The sequence below is a fragment of the Triticum urartu genome, chromosome 7 (assembly GCF_003073215.2).
Source record: "Triticum urartu cultivar G1812 chromosome 7, Tu2.1, whole genome shotgun sequence".
NCBI lineage: Eukaryota > Viridiplantae > Streptophyta > Magnoliopsida > Poales > Poaceae > Triticum > Triticum urartu.
The window spans coordinates 706,116,269-706,132,447 of NC_053028.1; the positions used below are offsets into that span (position 1 = coordinate 706,116,269).

At 43.0% G+C, this 16,179-nt stretch overlaps 1 pseudogene; it reads left to right on the top strand.

Moving 5' to 3' along the window:
• Positions 1 to 2,426: 2,426 nt before the first annotated feature.
• Positions 2,427 to 5,214, top strand: LOC125523055 (annotated as a pseudogene).
• The last annotated feature ends 10,965 nt before the right edge of the window (positions 5,215 to 16,179 follow it).

Sequence of the window (16,179 nt, forward strand, 5' to 3'; positions counted from 1 at the left end):
TTTCACATTATATAGGGCTCAAAGAGCCGACCTCACGACCAACTCGGCCTACTATTCATGCCCAACACGTCGTGACCCTGATCACAAACCGACCAGGTTTAAAACACACTTTATCTCTAAGAGTTTGACCCTAAAACGACTTCAAACGAGACCTGAACTTTTCCTATCTTTTACAGACTCGGACACCTATCAGAACATGTGTTTACAGAGAACAGAAAACTCACATAGTCGCCCTACCCACGTAGCAGAAGCCACGACAGATTTGTGTGATCTTCTTAAAGGTTTCTTGTTCAAGCCTAGATCGACCAGCTGGTAGAGGGGAATGGTGGCCCGGACCAACCAACTTGACCAAGGTGAGCCGACAAGCCTTCGCCATCATGGACACCCTCCTAGTACGGAGGCGATACACAATATTATCAACCAGTTAACTCAAGATCATCCTGGGAGACAGTGTAGAGCCTCCATCTTCCACCTCCTTCGCTTCCTGGCCGCCGGCGGCCGTAGTCGCCAGGCAAAGCCCCGTGCGGCTGGTGGTGGTGGTGTGGTTGTCTTCTTCCTCCATCCCGTCCCTCTCTCGTGCTTCTTCAAAGCTGGAAGTGACGATGGCACACCACCGCTGCACCTCTGCACCAAGAAAATTTTCTACATTTTTAAATTCTCGTGTCAAATTTTCAGGAACGTCAATCTGATGCATATGTTCGTGTATTAATCAGCATGCATGTTGATTTGGCGATTGTGTATCCGCGAGAAGAGAAGAACGAAGTAAAGTATAATAAACTCCTCCCAGGCAAACACCCAACTATCTGCAGAAAAATTCAAAGTAGTAAAATAGTTTAAAAATGTACACAATTTACATATGTTTACAGTTTTTTAAAGAAAATGTTCGCCCTTTTTTAAAAGGTTCAAAATCCCCCAAAAATCCGATTTTTCTAAAAAATATTTTCATTTAAAAATGTACAGAAACTAAAAATAATCAAAATTTCCTTTTCAAAAGAAGACATCAGTTCAAAAAATGTTCCTCAAACAACTGTTCCAATTTTCGTAAATTTTTTAACTTCCCTTAAAATTGTTACAATTTTTGTGAATTTTATTAAAAAATAAGGAATTTTTTGCATTTTCCCAAAAAGTAAAAAATAAAAGTGATGGACAAACTATTTCATTTGAAAATACTATTCCATCAGTCGAAGAACGCTAAGTTGGCTTCTTCATGTCCAAGCTTCATGCAACAAAAATAAATAATCAGTGTAATCTTATTATTCACGTTTATCAAATTGGATATAAAAATGGCGCATAATGAGACATGAAGCAGGTTATCTGCCTTTTGTTTGGCCTGGTGCAACGCACAGACATTTGTACTAGTAAAAGAACCAAAAAACACAAGCAACAAACATGGGGAAATATTTACCAATTTGATTATGTAAAGATAATTGAACAAGAACGGACGTACAGAATGAAAAACATAACAAAGACGGGGAAATGTTTACCTTTTCGATGAGCCATTAATTCAGCTTCACAGACGATGGCATGGGCCTTCTTGAGCAATGACTTGTGTGCATACATCTGGTTGTCACTGACGAGACTATTCGCCCTCTTAATTTCGGAGATCTGACATCTACAGGCAAGAAAGTAAATTTAACAAGGTACCCAAATACATTAAATTTGTACATGGGAGATAAACCATAATAGTAAATCTAGTCAAGCAAACTGCTGGAACGAATATGAGGCTCAAATCTGCATTGCGAACACAGGAACATTTCATCACAACACTGCTCTCATGAACTCCCATGGTAAGCACAACGACATGAACTCACTCAATGTTATATAGGATTATTGCGACAACCATAGCCATGAACTCTGTACTTCACAGGGCATTTTGAAATGGCGCAAGACAAAGGCAATACGTATGGAAAATGTGGTCAAACGTTTAGATCTTGTGGCAGACAAATCCTCTCTTCTCTTATGCACATGACAGCTACAATGGCGAACATTCTTGTGGTCCGGACTTTTCAATCCTAGACTAGACATGGACTCGTATTGGATTCGTATTTAAAGGTAGTTTACAATGATACTATTTTTATTACATAGTTAAATTTATAATTAAAATTTGACCCAAAATACGAGGGAGACCCAGACGGAGTAATTAACTACTATCTCTGTCCGAAATTAATTGTCGCTCAATCGAATGTATCGACAATGGAACAGACAGCCAGAGCCACGCACATGGTCATCAATCATGAGTCATGACCTTATGACCGAGTACACTACTGACTAGTATTCACTTTCCTGTGAGGTTGAGAATTAAGATGAGGGAATGATATTATTCGCGTTTTCTACACCACTCCAATCTCTTTTATCTATGTGAACTCTAGCTACTTGTAAACTAAGGAAATGCTCTGCAGCTTGCCACTTTCTTTCCCAACACTTCAATGGAGCCCCTGAAGAAACTCTTCCGTATCTCACTTCTCTTGCTAGTATGCGCAGCCAAGGCGACCAACCCGGAAGCGGAAGCACTTCTCCGATGGAAGTCCACTTTGGTTGGCGCCAACTCGCTGTCCTCATGGTCGACTGTGAATTCCACTTGCTCTTGGTTTGGCGTCTCCTGTGACGCTGCCGGGCATGTTACGGAGCTCAGCCTTCCCAACGCCGGCCTCAACGGTACGCTCGATTACTTGTATTCGGCAGCGTTCTGGAACCTCACCAAATCAAACTCAACAACAACAATCTTGTTGGTGCCATCCCAGCAAACATATCCAAGTTGCTCACGCTCACATATCTGGACTTGAGAAGCAACAATCTTATTGGTGCCATCCCCTACCAACTCAGCAACTTACCAATGATTGCCAAGTTTAACCTGGGAAATAACCACCTGACTAACCCAGACTATGGCAAGTTCTCACCTATGTCCAGTTTGAACATGTTATCTCTAGCTAATAATGATCTCAGTGGTAGCTTCCCACAATTCATCCTCAACACCACCAATATGAGGATGAGATCCCTCAATTTATCGGGTAACACCTTCTCAGGGCCATTACCAGATTCACTGCCGGATATGGTCCCAAGGTTGAGGGATCTAATTCTGTCTGTTAATGGATTCTATGGCTCAATACCTCACTCATTCTCAAGGTTCAAAAATCTCAAGACACTGCGGCTCTTTGCAAATAATCTCACAGGGGGGATCCCAGAGGAGCTGGGCATGATATCTAGGTTGCGAACCCTTTCACTAGGCAGCAACCCACTTGGTGGGTTGATCCCAACCTCACTCGGGCAGCTTCAATTGCTACAGCAGCTCTACATGCGAAACGTAGTCTAGTTTCTACTCTTCCACCAGAGCTGGGAACCTTACTAGTCTTAAGTGCATGGTCCTGTCACAGAATCAGCTATATGGAAGTATTACATCGCATATCAGCAATTGCAAGGAACTCGAAATTTTCGCTGTATTCGAAAACTTGTTAACTGGAAGCATCCCAGAGGAGCTGGGGATGATATCTGGGTTGCGAACCCTTTCACTGGGCAACAACCCACTTGGTGGGTTGATCCCAGCCTCACTCGGGCGGCTTCAGTTGCTACAGGAGCTCTACATGCAAAACGTTAGTCTAGTTTCTACTCTTCCACCGGAGCTGGGGAACCTTACTAGTCTTAAGTACATGGTCCTGTCACATAATCAGTTATATGGAAGTATCCCATCGCATATCAGCAAGTGCAAGGAGCTCGAAATTTTTAATGCATTCGAAAACTTGTTAACTGGAAGCATTCCGGTGGGTATAGGGCATGCCAAACTTGCAAGTATTGGAATTGTCCAATAATCACCTTAGTGGAATTATGCCATTAGATATTGGTAATGCAACATCTTTAAAACTCCTTGGAATCGACTGCAACCATCTTGAGGGTGAGCTTCCTGAAACCATCTCCTTGCTGGTAAATCTTGTTGTTCTCTACATGTCTGACAACAAGTTTACGAGTACCATTACTAATCGTGACAGCAGGCAGTTGCCAGCTGTCAAGGTGGCCAACATTACAGACAATAGCAACTCCTCGGGAGAATCATGGTCTACCTTTTGTGGGTTAACACTTATGCAGTACTTGGATCTATCTAACAATGAGCTCTTTGGAGATCTTCCTGGTTGCTTCTGGAATTTGAAAGATTTAGAATTCTTGGATTTGTCGGGTAATGCTTTTGCTGGGGAAGTTCCAACCTCAACTTTCTACAACTCTTCACTAAGTTCACTACACTTGTCAAGCAACAACTTCATAGGTTGCTTTCCAGCAGTGTTGAAGAAGTTCAAAAGCCTTGTTGTTTTGGATCTCGGGTACAATAAGATTTCGGGCGTAATTCCTCCATGGGTAGGGGAAAGCAATCCTTCGTTGAGGATTCTCAGCCTGCGAACAAATATGTTCTACGGAAGTATTCCTTGGCAGCAGCTATCACAACTTCCCCATCTCCAACTGCTTGATCTTGCTGGAAATGATTTTGTACGCTCCATACCAGGAAGTTTCGTCAACTTCTCCTTGATGAGACAGACATTTGTGATGCAACCGGTTGTAGCACTCGACATGGTATTTAACTCCATGAGATTTTCCGACAGTGGCAGCTTGGACATAATTTGGAAGAGATGGGAGTACACCTTTCAGGGAACACATGGATTTGTGACTGGTATTGATATCTCTGGTAATTCTCTATCTGGTGAGATCCCTTCGGAGCTGACAAGTCTCAAAGGAATGCGGTTACTAAATATTTCAAGAAATAATCTGTCTGGTAGTATCCCCAAGGATATTGGCAATCTAAAGCTATTAGAATCCCTTGACCTCTCTTGGAACAAACTATCAGGTGATATTCCTCCTAGTGTCTCAAACCTGATGTTCCTCACCAATCTCAATCTCTCCAACAACCTTCTGTCTGGAGAGATACCAACAGGCAGTCAGCTCCAAACACTTGAGGACCCATCGATCTATGACAATAATCTGGGACTTTGTGGCCTTCCCTTGAGCATCGCGTGCACAAACAATTCGAGTACTACAACACCAGTGGATGGGGCAAAGGAACATCACCATGAACTCGAAACATTGTGGCTGTACTACTCGGTGATTGCTGGAACTGTCTTTGGTTTCTGGGTATGGTTTGGAGTGTTATTTTTCTGCAAGATCTGGCGGGTTGCTTTCTTCAGTTGCGTCGATGCCATGCAGCAGAATATTGTGCACAAGATGAAGCGTACCTGACTGTATTTATGATGCTTCCCACTATATGCACAATTTGGCAGAAGAGGCCACTTTATCTCCATTACGCATTTTATAATGTATTTTTCATGACCCTGCAGCTACAACTCTTTGTTTTGTTTCACCAATAAGCTGCAAATTTATGTGCCTGTTGTGGGCATAATTTGCTTGTAGTTGTTGTATGATGTGACCAGTGTCCTACATGATTTTATTAGGTTTTACTGTCTGAATTCTTTTGCTTTCCTATAGTACAGTTTCATCGGATATTTAGCCAGAGGTATAACCTCTTTGATAAATTATTTTGAATGACATCCACTCAATTTCCGTAGTATTTTTGTGTTTTTTTCCCTTGTGCAACCAAACAACAACAATTAATGTATGGTGTGTTTCCCCTTGCTGTAGGATTCGAGATGTCAAGATATCCTATTTCCGCTTTTTCATGTTCCAGTGTTTGTTGAATCGTGCGAACCAAAAAAGGCCATTGCATGAAGTACTACTATCTTTCCCTAATAATAAAGCACGGATCGCTTCTTCCCTCATAATCTTCGTCCGTTATTAGTTTCACCGTCGAAGTTCGTTTCGTCCGTCCAAGCCAGGCTAACCAAGCCCGTTTGTGCGCTCTGGCCCAATAAATCAGGCCCACCTATTCCGTTAGAAGAAAAAAAAATGGATGACCATGAGAGGATTCGAACCCTAATCCCAACGTGCAATAGATAATGGCACAGCCAACCAAGCTAGCTGTGTTTTCTGCAAAAGCAAAGGTTGATTAACTTGTTAAATAGTCCCACCTAGCTCTCTCACATCCAATCTACTCCATTTATATACGTTTTCAATTTCTTTGGGTATCAGGAAGCTATCTAGAGAACATGGTGAAGTGTGGGTCTCATGTTTCCCAAAAATAAAGAAGGAAAGAAGGATTTTTCGGGATTTGACAGCAAAAAGTAGGAAAGTGGGAACCCGGCCGGTCCGGTAATAAGGAGGAAAGCTTTCCCGCAATATCTGAAGTAAAGGAGTAAAGAAGTAAACGAGGAATTCGGGGATTGACAGAGAAAATTAATAAAGGAAAGGAGCAACCTGTCCCGTCCCGTAATAATAAAAGAAGAAAGTGTCCTAATGAGGATAAGGATGAAGGGAGAGAAAATAAAGAAGGAAAGGAGGGATTCCAGGAAGAGAAAATAAAGAAGGAAAGGAGGAATTTCCGTGATTGATAGGAAAAGTAAGAAGCCGTCCCGTAATAATAAATTGGTAATGAAGGAAAGTGTTCTAATAGTAAGTCAGGTCATTTTCTGTCATTTGTTTTACATAGAGTTTTCTTTTGAGACATATATGTATATGGACGCGACTAGCCAGCAACCGTTGGCTGGCTAGCGGCCCATGGCACACACCCTTAAATTGGTAGTGGACCTCTCCCAGATCCAACTGGCAAACCAAAAAGGAAAGAAACAGTCCCTCACGCACATGGCCTCCAAGGGAGAATCTGTCATGATCGTAACTGCTATTCCCCCTAACGACATAAGCAATCATGACAGCCGACGCACCAAACCCTCCTAATGGTCATTAGTGCTCGTAACCATTAGCGATCATGGCATGGTCTCAGTAGTACCTCGCGCCACTTCCACCTTCCCAGTCATAGCTCCCCAAACCTCCCTCCTTGACCTCCCCTTCTCCATCTACCCTGTTCTCCATTGCCACAACTGTTGTCCCACGCTTTGCTGGCCATGGACCTGAAAAGTGAACTTCCATCTTGATGTGCCCTCTCAGCTCCTCTTTTATAAAACTCTGTGGAACCAAGGGTCTATTAGTGAGGGAATATAATACAACATGGCAGTTAATGTTGTGGAACTGCAAAAAAGAACTACCAAGACATTATGCATGCAAAATAATGTGTTTTTTGGGCAAGTTGGTACGATGTGCAGGCAAGTCTGGAATGATTTCGAAGCAACTTGTGCTGAAAACACAGGAAAGACCTATCTGGAAAGTGCTATTCTAGTTTATGCTTGGATTTTTTTGTAGGTATCTGCAGAGTGTTGTAGGTTGCCCAAGGCTGCTGTTTTTTGATTGATCTTCAAGCTTGGCAAAGCTCTTGGGCAAGTTGTGTATATGTGTAGGAAATCAGGGAGAAAAAAAATGCAAGCAACTCATGTTTTTTGTGTGGTAGAATTAAGGCTAAAAGAGGTCTTGAAAGTTACAGGGTTTGGCTGCTACTAGTGATTTTTGGGGGCAAATATCTCCTTGAACTACAAGTTGCGGAATTGTAGCAGTAGCAGTAGTTGTTGTGTTTTCGTTGTGAATTTTGCTACTAAATTTTGGGCAATGTATCTATCTGGGGCTTTGCCGTACATGTAGCTGCTGTGTTGCTTGTGCTTCTGGCTGTTCACATATCTAGGCAAGTTTCTATAATGTTTGGGCAAGTAGGGAATGGTTTAGAGGCAACTCATGTTTATTTGGTTGTGTGAAAAAAACATAACCCTCTTCAATTTCTGGTTCTAGCTTTTGCTTTGGATTTTGGACATGTATCACCTGAGGCTAATGGTGTATGCAGGTGAAAAACAGATTGATTTATTGGCCACCCATACTCAAAACCCAAGAAGCAAAAAATAGATTAAAATGTTTGCACCTTTATATGGGTTTCTTCCAAGCAAAAACTTGCATGTAACAATTATTGACCCCTTTTTTGCTCGTGCAATATTTAACTAACCAGCCCACATATCGAATCAGGGAATAGAGCAAGCTATTGGGGGCTGTGTGAAGTTTACCTTGAAGTGTGTAATGAAAAATATTCCTTGCTTGCTAAAAATGAACCAGGGTGCAGAGGAGGAAAAGAAAGAGAAGGTTTGATTTCCTCACCTTGTTCATCCTGATTGCAACTCTTTTTCCAATGTTTTCCCCTTCTTTTTCTTCCAGCATGAGCAACTAGTATTGATTTTTGGTGCACCTATTGCAAGAAAACGGTAAAAAGTAAATAGTGAGCAACTATAGCGGTTTTTAAGCAAATCAAGTATTGACGAAAAGCTAGTCCTGTCTATCAGTACATGAAAAGTGTTTCATTTTCCTTTCTCCGGCTAATGGCTGTTGCACATTCGGAGAAATCCCTTGACAACAACCTAGTCTTGTCAGTACATGAAAACAAAAAAGAGGAGCCAAGTTCTAGGGTTTGTTTAAGAAAAATCACTATTGGCAGTAAGCAACCCTTGTGTGTTTGAGGCAACTCCTCTTTTTTTGCTGAAACCAAACAAATGAATAGCTTTGTGCGAAGCTTACCGGGAAATGGATGTTCAAGCTTCTTCCTTCGGCATGTGCACAAAACATCAAAAAATTTATGCTACAACCAAAATGGTTTGCTTGTTTGGTTGAGTGGACCAAATGAAAACTATTTAAGCGTATCAAATTGGTAGAAAAAAACTATGAAACTTTGGGGATTTAGGCAAGTAATGTTTATATGTAGAGAACATATCCTATTGTAAATATCAAATTTGGTTCCAATTATAAATTAGTTGTTTCTAAAATGTATCTCTGGGCAACTCACGCCAGCCTCTCTAGCAACTAACTAGCATGGTTTGGGCAAGTTTTGGGCAAAATAAACCCAATAATCTCGGGAGAGGATCTTTGGGCCACTCGCGTCAATATATCTCGCAACTAAGCATCATGCGTTGGGCAAGTTTTGGACACTTTCTGCTCAAATTGTCGACGATTCTAGCCCCCGCATCCCCACGCCGCAAACCACCCTCGCATTCAAAAATCATCAATTCTCACACAGAGCGAGTACTTGCCTAAGTGCTAGTTACAACTTGCCGGCTTGCACTGAAAAATTGCCTGAAGACAAAATAACTGATTGAGTCCAATGGAGACGGCATATCCATTGGAGACGACCACATTCTCTAGTACATCAAGGTACAACAATGCATCATGCAATCAGTGTAGCACTAGCATCTGCACATGCTAATAATTCACACAAGTTTTCCTATATACTATGTGCCTGCACAGCTGCACCTCATCTCGTTCTCAAGCACAACTAGGAAGGAATTTTGCATGCCATCCACATCGGTATCCATGGCGGGCATGCACCTATGAACATGCTGCCATCAGCACAACTAGCTAATTGCTCTTCTCGTAGTGATTTTCTGGCATTATTAGGCAAGTAATGTTTATATGTGGGCAATTTATCCTATTGGAAAATAGCAATGTGAAAACTGAATCAATTTGTTGGTAAAGAATATCTCTGGGCAACTCATGCCAGCATCTCTAGCAAATAACTGTCATGGGCCGGGCAAGTTTTAAAGTTTAAAGTTTTGGGCGAAATAAAACCCAACACTCTCAGGAGCAAATCTCCAGGCAACTCACGCCAACATTTCTAGTAGGTAACTATCATGAGTTGGGCAAGTTTTGAACACTTAATAAATCATAGTGCACATACTTCCACAAAAACTAAACCAATGTGAAATCCCCTTGAAAAGCGTTTAATTCAACATAAAACTACTCCCAAATCTCCAATAGATATTAGAAAATTGATTGTAGACAACTTTCTGGCATTATTAGGCAAGTTAGTGCAAAATTGTTGACTACAAAAAATGGCTGGAACTCAAATTCACAAAAAAGTAATAGGTTGCAGGATAGATCACATGCACATAATATTAAGAATGCAGCGACAAAAACTACATTCAGTACATAAATAAGGTACTATAATCAATCCTCTACTTCCTAGTATATCTCCAATTTAAAAATGTGAAATGTTGTTAACTACTATAATAGTAATCAAATCAACAACGCTAGAAGGAATGACATACATATTGGTTATCTATGTCGGTACGTATGATCCATATTCCACACCAATAACAAAACCTATCGGAAATACCAACACTTCTGCAAATTAAAATCAAATTTTTGCTAAAAAAAATCTCGGGCAACTCGCATCAGCATCGCTCACTACTACCTATCCTGCACCCGGCAAGTTTTGGGAGAAATAAAACCCAACACTCTAAGTGGTAGATCTTTGGACAACTTGCGCTAGCATCTATGACCACTAACTATCATATGTTTGGGCAACTTTTGGACACTTGCAGATCAACATTGAATCTCATCGTGTCATCAACATCATAGAAACACAATTCATGAGTATGTAGATAGACCATATTCACCTCAAGAAGCTCCTGCTTGGCCTCATCCATGCCCTGGACATCATCAAATCCTCTTGGGCCGGCGATGCTTGTCTGCACTGCCACCTGCCGGGTTGTGGAGCAGATCGATAGTCCACCACGTCCTCCAGCATCTGACCCAGAAGATTGTATCCACGCCATCAATCCAATCCACAGCCCTATGAAGGCTACGTGAGGATTGTGTGGCCAGGGAGATCAGGATTGCAGGGGGGGCCCCGAGGGGCGCGCGAGCAGGGACCCCGTCGCCGGTTCAAATCGTCAGGGGCCGGCCCCGAGATGAACTGAACCGGCGAGAGACTGAGGCGGCGGGGCCCAAGACGACGCCAATAGGGAGAAGCTGGGCACGGGGCCGCGTCGGCACCAGTCTGGGGCGGGGGCCGTGTCGTCTTCACGGGATGATTCACTGCCGGTCGATGTGCGTCGGCAGTGAAGAAGACTGGCGGAGGAGGGGCTCCGGCGCGGGATTTGGCTCGGTGGAGCCGCCGACGCGAGGGCCGGGCTGGTCGAGGGGTGGCGCAGTGGAACTTGCCGGATCCAGTCCATGGCGGTGCTACACCTTTGAGGGTGGAGGCGGATCGGCGTGCCAGGGGAGGTGGACGCCCGGTGCTGGTCGGAGGCAGGGAAGGGAGTTGGCCAGGGTTGGTAGGAAGGTGGGGCCTCGCCGGCGCCGGTCCGGGGCAGGGGGCATCGCGGGAGGTGGCTGTGGCGTGGAGGAAGATGCGCAGGGGGTGAGAGAGGAGTGGGTCGTGGGGTACGGCCAGAGAGATGCGGTTGTGGATTAGGAATTTTTTTTGGACGCAACTAGGGAGCAAACAGGTGCTCCCTAGTGTTCCCTGGCACACACCCTTTTTAAGGAAAGATATCTCCCCCCGTCCAGAAAGAGGATCAAAAAAGGAAAGTCCCAGGAACTGCCGAACTGGTACCCTGCCCCGATAAGTTCTCGCGCGACAACAAACATCCCTCCCCCTCGTCAATCACGTGCAAGAAAAAGCACGTGAGTTCCTGAGTTCCCTTCTTCTTCCCCTTTCCTCCACGCCACGTCCTTCCCACCAACCCAACATGCACACCTCTGCCTCCCAGATCTGAATCCAGATGGAAGCTCCATCTCGCCCCTGACTCCTTTTATCTCCATGACCATAATGCTCTGCAGGCAACTGATGGTTTTGGGGGTAAGAACATAACCTAAATTCTTAAAAAAGTGCAGAAAACATAAAACACAGGCAAGTCACATGGTTAACATTAGCAAGTCACATTCAAATGTCAAGCAAATCCTACTAAAAAAAGACAACAATTCTGGAAAATTTTATGTGTAATTCATCGTGACTTTGCTATCCAGACAAAGAACTTGTATTGTGCTGTGTTGCCTTTGAAAACACACAGTTCAAAAGATTTTTGTTTGAATAACATGAAGACTAAATGTTGTGTTGTTATGAATGCATCATTCCTCCCTGTATATTAGGTTGCATTTGTCTAGAATAAAAAATATAGACAAACAACATTTGTGTGATTTGGGGCAAATTCAGTGGAATCAACAGCGTAGGCTGCCCTGATTTGTTAATTAAAAAAACACAAGTTGATGGTTCATGCTTTCATATGCTTATTTGTAGTTGTGTATGCAAAAACTACAAAAAAAGTCAAAGTAAAAAAATCTCTGGGCAAGTCGCGCCAGCTTCTCTAGCAACTAACTATCATGTGTTGGGCATATTTTTGGCGAAATAAAACCCAGCGCTCTCGGGAGCGGATCTTTGGGCAACTCATGCTAGCATCTCTAGCAACTAACTATCATGCGTTGGGCAAGTTTTCGGACATTTTCGGATCAAATCATCGATGATTCCAGCACCCACATTGCAGGAGCGGTTGGGCAACTCATGTCATCATCTCTGGCAACTCACTATCATGCGGTGGGCAAGTTTTAGATGCTTTCGGCTCAAATCATCAACGATTCCAGCCACCGTATCCCGAAGTCATAAACCGCCGCCGCGCTCGAAATCATCGATTTGCCCAAAAAAAGAGACCCCGCACACCCCTCTTCAACCTCCCTATCTCGCCTCTGTGACATAGAATCGTAGATTTGAGTACAAGAACACATGCTTAGGGGGTCGATTTCAAGATACTTACCGACGATTGCGGCCCATTCCTCGACCACTGGCGAGAACACTTTCTTGGCTCTAGCTCCTCCACGCGCTAGGTGGTCGCAGCGCATGAATGGCACTGCCCTCTTGGCTCTTCCTCTTGCCTCACTTCCTGGTTGCCGGGCACTCTGACACCTCTCTCCTCCCTCACCTTGCTAGTTGCCGCAAATCCTATGCCAAAAAATATGGAAAATATTATAGGCAACTTTCTGAGATTATTAGGCAAGTTAGTGTAGAAATCATTGACTAGAAGAAAGCATATTCTTGGCTAGAACTCAATGCTCAAAAAGGTTATAGATTGTAAATACACACATACATGATGCATACTCACGGCTTCATGAGCCTAAAAAAGAAGAGATACAAAGAAGAAGACAAAAGAATCACACAGATTCATGAGTGTATCACCACATGAAAAGAAATTCCCTTGATTTGTCTTCCTCCTATACATGTATTTTGTCTCAGAATATAATCAAGGCTGGAATTAGTGTAGCAGCAGCAACAAATCGAGCGCTAGGCCAAACGAAATGAACATAGGTAAGACTAGCATGCAATGATCAATCCTTGTTAGAAAAATAAAAGCAGCAAAGGACTGAATTATCTGAATCAAGGACATAGATATGCAACTAACTTCAGACCATCTTTTACCATGCGTACAGACTAATAAATCCACATGGCACCTACTAGTACGTATGCAAATCTGATTCAGAGGGGGGATCATAGATCAAAAAGGTGCAAACACGTCAAGGTCACCATCTCTCTCTAGCAATATGTAAGTAGCAATCTATAAGCACACACACACGCATCAAGCACACATCAATCTAGAAGGAGGGGGGATCATAGATCAAAAGGAAAATAGTAGCATGTTTCAAATATTCTGCACACCCCTATTCTATGTTCTTCAGTGGCATGAGATGGATCGTCATCAGGATTAAATGCAGGAGGGTCACCCTGAAGGCCCTTTTTGCTTGTCCCAACCATTTTTTCCTGCTATGTATAAAGAGAAAGAACATCATCATGCAGAAATTTTGCCTCAATTGTAACTGTATATTTCAGTCTAGTCCTGTAACAAACTCACACACCATATCACTGAGGCAAAAAAGAGCCATATCAGGCAATAACTATCAAAATGTTTAAAAAATGTATCAGGCAAACTCACACACCATATCAGGCAAAAACTATAACAAACTGAAGCAAAAACAGGGAGCCATGACAGGCAACTAAAGTGTCGAAGTGATTGTACAGTAACTAAGTTTGTCTCTGTTGCTATATGAAGTAGGACTTTAAGTAACAGAGCAAGATTCAAAAAGAACAAATCTGAACAAATCAAGCAAGTAAAGTACAAAAAAAACTGAAACGTGTCAGGCAAACTAAACACATCAGGCAATTCAGAGAAAACGATTATCCGTTAAAATTGAGACTATTTCCCTTAATTTCCATCAGGCAATTATTTCCTCTAGATTGGCATTGTTCACATATATCAGGCAAAACTAAACCACATCATGCAATTCAGAAATTTCAGTTATCCATTAAACTGAAAGTATTTCCCCTGCAGTGAATTACTTCCTCTACATTTGCATTGTTCAAACAGTGCAGTACTTTAACTGGAACAAAATCTACTACTCCCTCCATTCCCTTATACAAGGCCACAAACTCAGATTACAGGTACCAAGGTAAAATTTATGACTACTTTGCAAGCCAACTTTTCTTCTCATTAAACGGGATCATTAATACGTTTGCATGCTTGGAAGGAAGAAATGAGAAGGAAGTAGCAAGTGTCATTATGACTACATGCATGCAAGTATTAAACAAGTTGCTATTACGAGAAAATATCATTAATTTTTGCCTCGATTTCCGTTAGTGGCCTTGTATAGATGCAAAATGTATTTTTCACAGTGGCCTTGTATAAGGGAATGGAGGGAGTACAACATTTTTGTGTGTGGGCAACTTCTGAAAACATACAGGGCAAGTCATTCACAAAACTAGAGCAAAGCAAACATGAATCTGAAACTCAAAATCTACAACAACCAATTCGCCTGAACTATCCCTGTAGTGAGCATCCTAACCCAAAACACTCGTACATCATCTCAGCACCACAGCAGCCCAACTGCCCTCAAACCCTACATCCACCAGTAGCCAATCCCCTTGCGCATCGAATTCCCAATGTCGTCAACCATGACGATAGCTTCATCATCCACCATGTACTCGTCAATTTGGAAACAGGAAAGAGCTGAAAATCGAGACCAGATGTACTTACGAAAGGATTGCAGGGAAGGATTACTCACCCACTGCGCGACTCTGCCCTCTGCGCCAAGGGCACATCGCTCGCGGCGGCCGTTCCTCCCATGTCGTGCCTTGGCTACTGCTTCCCTCCCTCCGACCTGCTCCTCGGCACAACCCAGGCTACCCTCCGCTTCTCTTTTTCCAGAAAACGCCGCACGCACCTGATGGTCGCACGCCCCTGGTCGCCGAACAACCCTCTAATCGGGGCACGCGGTGAACCGCTCTACCTCCGGCGGAAAATCGGCCGCGGATTCGCCGAACTCGTCGACGTCCATGGGATTGAACCTCGCCCGATTTGGGGGATTTGGGATGGGAGAAACACACGAGGAGATAGCACTGGAGGTTGCAGTTTCGAAATGAGCGTCGGTAGTGGGAGGGGGTGGACGCGACGAGGAGAAGTGGTGGGCCCCGGAACCGCCGCTCCCACCCAACGGGCCACAGGCCGACCAGGTGCCACCTGCGCGCGTGACACGAATAGACAACGCGGCACCTGGTGTACGCGATGACGATCCGACGGCGCAGAAACGTGTGCGCTCGAGGATGCAAACGAGCACAGCTGCACTTTTTAGGATTTAGGTTTTTTTTTCTCCGACCAAACGACACCTGAGACTCATGATATAGATCGGACGATGCGTGAGGTGTGTGCTCGGGAGCTCTAATGAGCACAGCTGCACTTTTTAGGTTTTAGGTATGTATATAGAGTTGATTGATCGCTAAAAAGATCATGCAAACAAAGTAAACCAGCTAGAAATCAACGTGTCATGTGTTATTGGGCCGTGGAACTTATTAGGCCATAGGCACGATATCGATCAGATGAACTGATCCACAACCATCATCATCGATCAAAAGTTCGCATTGCTTCGTTCTTTGTTCAACACGCACGAGCACAAACCTAGCTTCATAGAACTAGCGCGCGAAGCCGGCGGCAAGCACGAGCCGTGTTTCTGATTTTTCGGCGAAAAAAGAGGAAAATGAATGGGAAGGGAAAACAGAAGATACATGAGAGAGATAATTGTTTTCAAATTTTAGTATCACTTTGAGAAAATGACCTGACAATGGAGCGATTTTCAAAGAATTTTAGTATATTTCCGACAAAAGTATTTGTGTGCATTTTAGTAATTTGCGTCGAAAGAGTTTCTTTTATGCTTTACAGTTTGCCGCCCTCAATTTTTTTTAGTCCTCCGCCACTCGCTATAGTCCCACGAACGCATAGTCTTACCCCGTCCATAACTCGAGAGAAAATTATGTTATAATTGTTTAACACCTGGAAAATAATACTATGTATAAATCATAATAAAAATGTTTATTTATTGTTGTTCATGTACAATATTTTTTTAAGAATTATAATGAAAAAGACAGTACCTGTTAAAAATAGGTGCTTGATAGTTTCAAAAAAAAAAATA